The sequence below is a fragment of the Thunnus albacares genome, chromosome 16 (assembly GCF_914725855.1).
Source record: "Thunnus albacares chromosome 16, fThuAlb1.1, whole genome shotgun sequence".
In the NCBI taxonomy this organism is placed as follows: Eukaryota; Metazoa; Chordata; class Actinopteri; order Scombriformes; family Scombridae; genus Thunnus; species Thunnus albacares.
Window position 1 is genome coordinate 30,293,520 of NC_058121.1, and position 9,448 is coordinate 30,302,967.

Here is a 9,448-nt window from a genome sequence, read left to right on the forward strand (position 1 = left end):
CAGGAAGTTTTTTTTAAACCTTTATTTAACCAGGAAGTCTCTTGACATTAAAATCAGGGAGACCTGGTCATGATAACACAACATTAGAAGGTTACAAACATTATAAAATACAGCATGTCAAAAACAGATGAGATTTTTAAGTACTTAGGGTCTGTTGATTCTCAAACAGTCTCAACTCTCTGTATTCATCTTTAATCTGAAGTGTCTTTAAGGAAATCTGATCACAGAACAGCAGCTCTGAACTTTGGAACAAAGAATCTGGAACAAAAGTCAAATATTAACAGTTTGAATCTTTATCAGTTGGATCATAAAGTCTGATGTTTGTCTTTTATTCCAACAAGGAAATAAAAAGTGTTGAGATGCATTAATGCAGTCTGTTGTATCTCTGTGATATGTGCAAAAATAAATTGTTCTTTCTGTTCTTCATTATTATGATTCATTATTATAACATCTGTGTCCTCAGACACACTGGAGACAAACATTAAACTCTGTTTAACCAGTAAAACCATTGAAATGAAAAACCTCTTTTTAAGAGTCCTGGCTGAGAGCGGCAGCAACAACGATGATTACAGACAAACAACATAAAACACATAACACATAAATATATCATGTCTCATAAATACATCACAATATGAGAGTGAAAACACTGCAGTACAGTCATATAAAATATTACATCCTGAAGAAAACAACCCAACAGCTGTCTGGATAAAACTAAGAGAAATAAAATGAATAAAATCAACCTGAAACAACGACTCAATGAGACACATTCAGCTGTAAAATTCCTCTAAAACAGCAACACACAGATTGTGCAGCAATTATTTTAATTCCTGAGGAGGAAACAAGTTTTACTGTTTGAAAATCAAGTTGCAGAAGATTCATACACATAAAATAATAAATTAATAAATATGAGTCCTGGGAACAAAGAGCAGCTGTAACCCAAGAATGACTTTATAGAGGTTAAAGAGGAGCAGCCGACCCGGGTATAGAGCTCCATGATATACAGTATCCAGGGAATCTATACTGAGAAGTTGCATGTATGTACAGTTCATCCTGACAGCTAAACAAAGGAAGGAAAACATCCAGTCATGTCATGAGTCAAAGATAAAGTGTTTATAAGACAATAAAAACAACAGCAGGGATCCACTAGTTTCTTCTTAGAATATGTTAATACCATAAAACCTTTTTAGCATCAAGACGAGTTTTACGTCATGCAGAGGTTTTTGGACAGTGTTTAAAGTGAATTAAGTTTGGTGCAGTGCAGTAAATAACAGCATATCTGTGTAAAAATATTGACAAAGACAGTTTATATAAATACAGAACAACAGCGGTCCCAGGACTGATCCTTGAGGAACACCGTTAGAAACTAGAAGCCGTCAGTTTGGACTCACTGACAGATAACTGTCATCACTGTCTGGTTCAGTGAGCACTTCATGTCAGAGAAGCAGACGCCAAACCTGCTAAATGTAATTATGGAAATCACAAACCTCCTTAATACCACATGGTGAAAAGTACATTTACTCAAGTATTATGCTCACAGTTATGAGGTTCATGTACTTTACTTTAATATTCCCATTTTATGCAGCTGTGTACTTCACTGTACTGGTCATTCTACTACATTTATCTTACAGCTTGTTACTTTACAGGTTAAGATTTTACACACAATTTATACAATCAACAAACAAAATATGTGTTACTATAGATTAAACTATCCAGCAGTTGATCCACCTTGAACAGGCATTAAGTTATGTAGATAGATTGTACGGATGATATATCTGCACTTTTACTTTAGTACATGTTTGAATGCAGGACTTTTTCTTTAACAGAGTATTGTTAGTGTGGTATTAATACTCTATAATTTTATTTATAAAGCGCCAAATCACAACAAAAGTCATCTCAGGGCTCTTTCTACATAGAGCAGGTCTAGACTGAACTCTTTAATCTACAGAGACCCAACATTCCTCCATCAGCAGCAGGAAAACCTCCGTTTTTCCTCCAGCGGTCAGAGAAAACTACCACCATTGCCAATACCAACATTCTCAATTAGAGAAAGGATGAAAATAAGGCACAAAGGAGGTTTGAGTTTGAACCCAAATCACTAAATCCAAGATGTCTGAGATGAAATATGTATTCCAACAAAAGCAGGACACATCATCCTCCAGAGAAGTTTTTATAACTTATATTCTGAGACTAAAAACATGTTGAGTTGATCAGTTTGAACCTGTTAGAAAAGCAGCCGGTCGATGACTGAAAGTTGATGGAAACATGCAGACCAGCAGAGATCTGATGTTGTGTTTGAGTTCAGTGATGTTTTCAGTTGATCAGGTTTCTAATATTCAATTTGTTTTTGTGATAAAGTGGGTGAGAATACACCATTTGTCCCTACTTTCACCATCAATGCCACACAGCTTACAAATGTAACCATGCTTGTTAATTGTTTGTTTAGCGATGATCAATCTGTAACTTGCAGACTCATACTATCCCGGGTTTGTTTGTGGTTTGTTTGGTTACAGTTCACATACCAGCAACATTTTTGGTTAAAGTAAAACACAGACAAGTATTGTTAAGTTTAGTTATTGTTTATTGGGTTAAGTCAGCATTTCATAATTCAATTCTATTCTTTCTGTGCTAATTACCATACTCACCATGTGCTCCACAGACAAAAGGAAGAGGCACCCAACAATGGCCTGTATTTATACACTGGGTGACATCATTGGTGATGTCAACAATAATAATAATAATAGAAATGTTACTAATAATAATAATAGCAGGTGTGGGCATCAAGCAGGACCACATCAGCACAGGGTCTGCAGCCACAGTCCATGGAAGCCCGCAATCCATGACCAGGATCCACAGGTACCTGCAAGACAAAAGCAGAAAAACGAGGAAGAAGCAAAGTTAGTGACATGCATTGATGTTACATGAATGCATACAGATGGAGAGGAGGAGGAGGAGAGAGGAGCTCAGTGCATCATGGGAAGTCCCCCAGCAGTCTAGGCCTATAGCAGCATAACTAAGGGCTGATCCAAGGCGAGCCTGGTCGGCCCTAACTATAAGCTTTATCAAAAAGGAAAGTTTTAAGCCTACTCTTAAACATAGAGAGGGTGTGTGTGTGTGTGTGTGTGTGTGTGTGTGTGTGTGTGTGTGTGTGTGTGTGTGTGTGTGTGTGAGAGAGAGTGTGTGTGTGTTGGAGTCTCACCTGGAAAGCTATTACATGATCCCCCGAGGCTCCGCCCACATCGGAGTCACAGGTGTTCCATCGCTGTGATTGGCTGAGATGGCAGAACACCTGTGACTCAGATGTGGGCGGAGCCTCGAGGGATGATGTAATAGCTTTCCAGGTGAGACTCCAACACACACACACACTCACACAAACACACACAGAAGAACGTGTGTGTTTGTGTTGCACGTCAGTCGCCATGGTAACACAACATGAAGTCACACCAACAGACTCCATTAAACTTGATGCTGTCTGAAGTTTTTAATTAACTTCAAAGTATCAAGTTAAGTTCGTCTTGTTTTGCTTTTTCTTTATTTTATTGATCGTTGTGATTTTAACTTGTTGCTGTTATTGTGTCGACCGCAGGAGAAAAGATCCCAATAAACTAGTTTCCTGAAAGCTGAAATAAATAAAACATTGATGAAAACACTGCAGACTTGTTCAGCATCTGTAGTTTTATCACTGTGGAATATTTCATTACAGAGATTTGACGGTTAATAAATAGTGTGATGGTGTTTTATTAATGACCACATGGTGGAGCTGTTGGTGCCGTGATGTCTGCAGATTCTCATGGAGAACTTATGTACCGAGTTTCATTTGATTAAAGACAACAGAACTGCAGAAATATCATGTTATGATGTTAGTTTAGCTCCTGAATGAACAACAATCCAAAAGTTTCAATCCAGTTCAGTACTGAGGAGTTCTGACCTGTTAAATGCATCAATTAGTTTAGTAACTAATTACAGACAAACAGTGATTGATACCAAAAACAAACTCATCGACTGTCCATCACTGATCAATACTGCAGCACTTTCAAACATTCCTCCAAAGACTTTCCATTATACATTTAAATACTTTAGAAAATTATATAAAATCACTGGAATATGCCAGAAAGAAGAAAAATAACAGCATGAATGTCCTTAAAGAGCTGTCAGTGTCAACGTCAACAAAACCAAGCAGCTGATTGTTGATTTTAGGGAAAAGGAGGCAAAGACACACAGTCGTGTCTTCATCAGTGGAGCTGAGGTGCAGCAGGTTTTAAGTTCCTGACAGAGAACCTGTCATGGACATCACACATCTCCACCCTGTAATAAAGCTCAGAAACAACTTCATAATGAAACTTAAGAAGCTAAAATTCCATCTCAAGTTCTTGTGAACTTTAACAGCGGAGCAACATCCTGACTGGAAACATCACAAACTTTACCTTTCGCTTGATCTTGTCTGTTTGTTATCGTGTCTCGTTCTGTAATCTCAGGAGAGTTGAGTTGTTGTTGAAATCAGCTCAATATTCAGCCATGACTCTGAAAATCTTTTAGATAACATTAAGCTTTCTGTCCTCCAACATAAAAACTCCTCCCAGCGCTCCTCTGTCCGTCTCTGTCATGGCTGAACGTGTTGAAGCTGTTCTATCAGTCGACGGAGGTCCTTTCCTTGGTGGTTGTTTGCTGGACAGCAGCATGAAACTTGCAGACACCAACAGGGTAGACAGACTGCTGAGGAAGGGGGGTCTGTACTGGGGACCAGTGTGGACCCAGTGAATGTGGTGGCTGAGAGGAGAGTGTTGGTCCAACTGGTGGCCACCAACACCTCTCATCCACTTCATGACATGTTGGCCAGGGTTAGGGTTCAGCAACACACTCTTTATTCTCCTGTTGTTTTTCTATTCTGTGTATTGTTAGCATCCCTACCTGGATCAGGTGGAGAACCTGTGTGCTGGTTCCAGGCTCACCATCTCTCTCTCTGCATGACCAAGACCAAGGAGATAGTGGATTACAGATTACAGGACAAACCAGACACCTCTCTGCATGAACAGGTCCTCAGTGGAGAGAGTGAGATGATACAAACACCTCGGAGCTCACTGAGGACCTCACAGTCAGACAGCTCACTCAGTCAACAGCAACAAACATCCAGGCAGCGTCTGTACCGCCTCAGACAACTGAGAAAACTCAAAGCATCACCAGCTTCTCTAAAACCTTTGACACTGCAGCCATCCAGACCATCTTGTCTGGGAGCATCTCTGCCTGGTACGACAGCTGCTGCAGGACATAAACACACCAGACAGGTACTGACAGACTCAGAGGATCAACTGGACTCCTCTCACTACCAGACTGTTTACACTGCTGACACAAGCTTCAGCACATAAAGATCAGACAGAAGCTGAGGAGCAGATTTCATCCTCATGTACAGGCTGCCAGAGCAAATACAGTGTATATAAGTATATAGTATATATAGTATATATAGTGTATATAGTATATAGTATATAGTATATATAGTGTATATAGTATATAGTATATATAGTGTATATAGTATATAGTATATATAGTGTATATAGTATATAGTATATAGTATATAGTATATATAGTGTATATAGTATATAGTATATAGTATATATAGTATATACAGTGTATATAGTATATAGTATATATAGTATATAGTATATATAGTGTATATAGTATATAGTATATAGTATATATAGTATATACAGTGTATATAGTATATAGTATATATAGTATATAGTATATATAGTGTATATAGTATATATAGTATATATAGTGTATATAGTGTATATAGTGTATATAGTATATAGTATATATAGTATATACAGTGTATATAGTATATAGTATATATAGTATATAGTATATATAGTGTATATAGTATATATAGTATATATAGTGTATATAGTGTATATAGTGTATATAGTATATAGTATATATAGTGTATATAGTATATATAGTATATAGTATATATAGTGTATATAGTATATAGTATATATAGTGTATATAGTATATAGTATATAGTATATATAGTATATACAGTGTATATAGTATATAGTATATATAGTATATAGTATATATAGTATATAGTATATATAGTGTATATAGTGTATATAGTGTATATAGTATATAGTATATATAGTGTATATAGTATATATAGTGTATATAGTATATAGTATATATAGTGTATATAGTATATATAGTGTATATAGTATATAGTATATATAGTGTATATAGTATATATAGTGTATATAGTATTTAGTATATAGTATATATAGTGTATATAGTATATAGTATATAGTATATATAGTGTATATAGTGTATATAGTGTATATAGTATTTAGTATATAGTATATATAGTGTATATAGTATATAGTATATAGTATATATAGTGTATATAGTGTATATAGTATATAGTATATATAATGTATATAGTATATAGTATATATAGTGTATATAGTATATAGTATATAGTATATAGTATTTAGTATATAGTATATATAGTGTATATAGTATATATAGTGTATATAGTATTTAGTATATAGTATATATAGTGTATATAGTATATAGTATATAGTATATATAGTGTATATAGTATATAGTATATATAGTGTATATAGTATATATAGTGTATATAGTATATATAGTATATAGTATATATAGTGTATATAGTATATAGTATATATAATGTATATAGTATATAGTATATATAGTGTATATAGTATATAGTATATAGTATATATAGTGTATATAGTATATAGTATATATAATGTATATAGTATATAGTATATATAGTGTATATAGTATATAGTATATAGTATATATAGTGTATATAGTATATAGTATATATAATGTATATAGTATATAGTATATATAGTGTATACAGTATATAGTATATATAGTGTATATAGTATATATAGTATATAGTATATATAATGTATATAGTATATAGTATATATAGTGTATACAGTATATAGTATATATAGTGTATATAGTATATATAGTATATAGTATATGTAGTGTATATAGTATATAGTATATATAATGTATATAGTATATATAGTGTATATAGTATATAGTATATATATTGTATATAGTATATAGTATATATAGTGTATTCGACACAGTCAATCATGATGTTTAATATCAAAACTCTCTAAATGTAACTAAACACTGATTTGGAGACAAACTCTGCAGTTCTGCTTAATGACACCTAACATGAACAGTTCAGGCTGGCGGTGAGAACAGTGAGACAGGTTGTCAATATGTGTGATTGATTATTGATTGATGATGAAATACTGATGAAGGAGAATAAAAACAGAAAGTTTCATCAGTGATGTCACATCGTTCACGTCATGTTTGAGTTTCTAACTTTGTTCACATCAACACCAAAACAACAGTGTTTTTGTGTTTTTGTGATTTCAGAAACAGGAAGCTGAAGGTGAAGAAACTCTTCTTCTGTCCTCCCGTCTCCTCGCACACAAAGCAGTCATGGCCGCCGGCCGCCGGTTGCCTGGTAACCGTCCTGGCAGAGCGGCGGCGTCAAGAGGCCCGGCGCTCAGATGAACGAGGAGACCGTGAACGCTGCTGCCAGCAGGCTTTGTTCAAACACACTAAACTTTATTTAACATTCAGATCACAGACGCACAGACTCACTCGGTGATGTCATCGACCCCCCAAAACAGCCTCAGAGGGACCAAGATGGCGGTCGACCCCTCCCACCCCAGAAAGATTTATCCCAAAATTCATAAACTCTGAATCAGAAACAACTTTATTGCTGAAAATGTTTTCACGTAAAAGGAAAAGATAATAAATCCTTCAAAAGTCACGTGATCTAAATATAAAACAGAAATTTATAATAAAAATATGTCAAATGTTTTCTAAAGTGAAAAAATCTGACAGAGAAAATACAAACGTTCATAATATCACTAACCGAACACACGACTCATGATCACAGTTCACAGGTTTACACGAGGATCGAATATTCACATACATGCAGACGTTCCACACGAGGTTCTACAGTAGCGGAGGGTTCTCACAGGGTTCAGGTAGGTTCTCCACAGGGGGTCTTTATGAGGTTTCTGGGGCTCCACCTTTGCTCTTGAGATGCTCCAGGAGGTCTTGCCAGTGTTACTGAGACGGATTCAGGCGTTCTTCAAAGGGTCCAGAGGTTCCTGACAAAGTTCCAGGGTTAATAAGAAGGATTCAGAGGTTTATGAAACGATTCTTTAGAAGGGTTTTAGAGGTTCCTCGTAGTTTCAACAGACTTCCAGTTCTTCCCAAGGAGGTTCCAGGAGTTCTTAAGGGGTTAATAAAAAGAATTTTGGGGTTCTTTACAGGTTCAGAGTCTCTATAGAAGGTCCCAGAGGTCCTGACGTTCTTCACAGAGTCCAGGGTTCCAGCACTAGAAATAGGGTTCAGGTCGATGTAGGAGCAACACAACACTGTTAATGTTGCTTTGAGCCAGTTTTATTGTTATTTTGATTTTCCTGTTGGGTTATTGACCCAAATGAAAGCTTGTTATAATCTGCTCTTTTTAAACTGACATGTCAGGGTTTCTCATTGATTGGTAATAACTTGTGTATCTGCTGAATGTCGTCTGCACGTCGTTTTATACAAGAAACAAAACATTTGTGACAGTTTTCAGTGAAGCTTGTTGTGTGTAACGCTGGTCAGAAACAACAGATTGTTAAATGAAAGCTGATATTGAGTCGCTGCTTTATAACATATGAACCCAGTGATTATTGAGTGTGACGAGGTTCGTGGGAAGGGTTCAGTGGTTTTAGAGGCTCCGTGTGTGTCGTTGCTTTCAGCCTCCAGCAGTCTGCTCTGGTCTTTATAATTTCTGCGTCTGTCCACCAGGTGTCTCCAGACTCCTTCCTGCTCACCTGTTCCCACTCAGCAACTGTCTGCACCTGCTCTCATTCATCGTTTCCTGTCTTCTTTTGAAATACTCCCTTCTTCTCCTGTTTCAGGTTCTTCACTTCCTGTCTGTGTGGTTGTCGACCCGCCCTGATCAGTTTCACCTGTCTCTCATTGTCTTTCCCTCTCTGGTGTATTTAATCTGTGTTCCTCTCTCAGTGTCAGTTCATCTTTGTATTCAGTATCAAGTGTTTCTTCCCCGTGTCTGGTCCTTCTTTGTCTCCTCGCTGGATTTTGTTTCCTTGATCTCCTGACTGACTTCCTGTGTATGAACCTTTGCTAGTAACAACAGTTTTTGATCAGGATTCAGTCTCTGAGTCGTGTGATTGAGTCTTATTTCACCTGCAGTTACAGTGTTTTACAGGTTTCTATGTAGAACTTCAGTAGTCATGGAGGGTATTTTGTATTTCGGAGGTTCCAGCAGTTCTTTAAAGGTTTCCAGGCTCAGTAGGAAGAGTTGGAGGTCTTTACAGGTGTCCATGGTTCTCAGAGATCTTTAAGAACTTGCTGAGGAGGTTTTCATTGACAGAGTTTC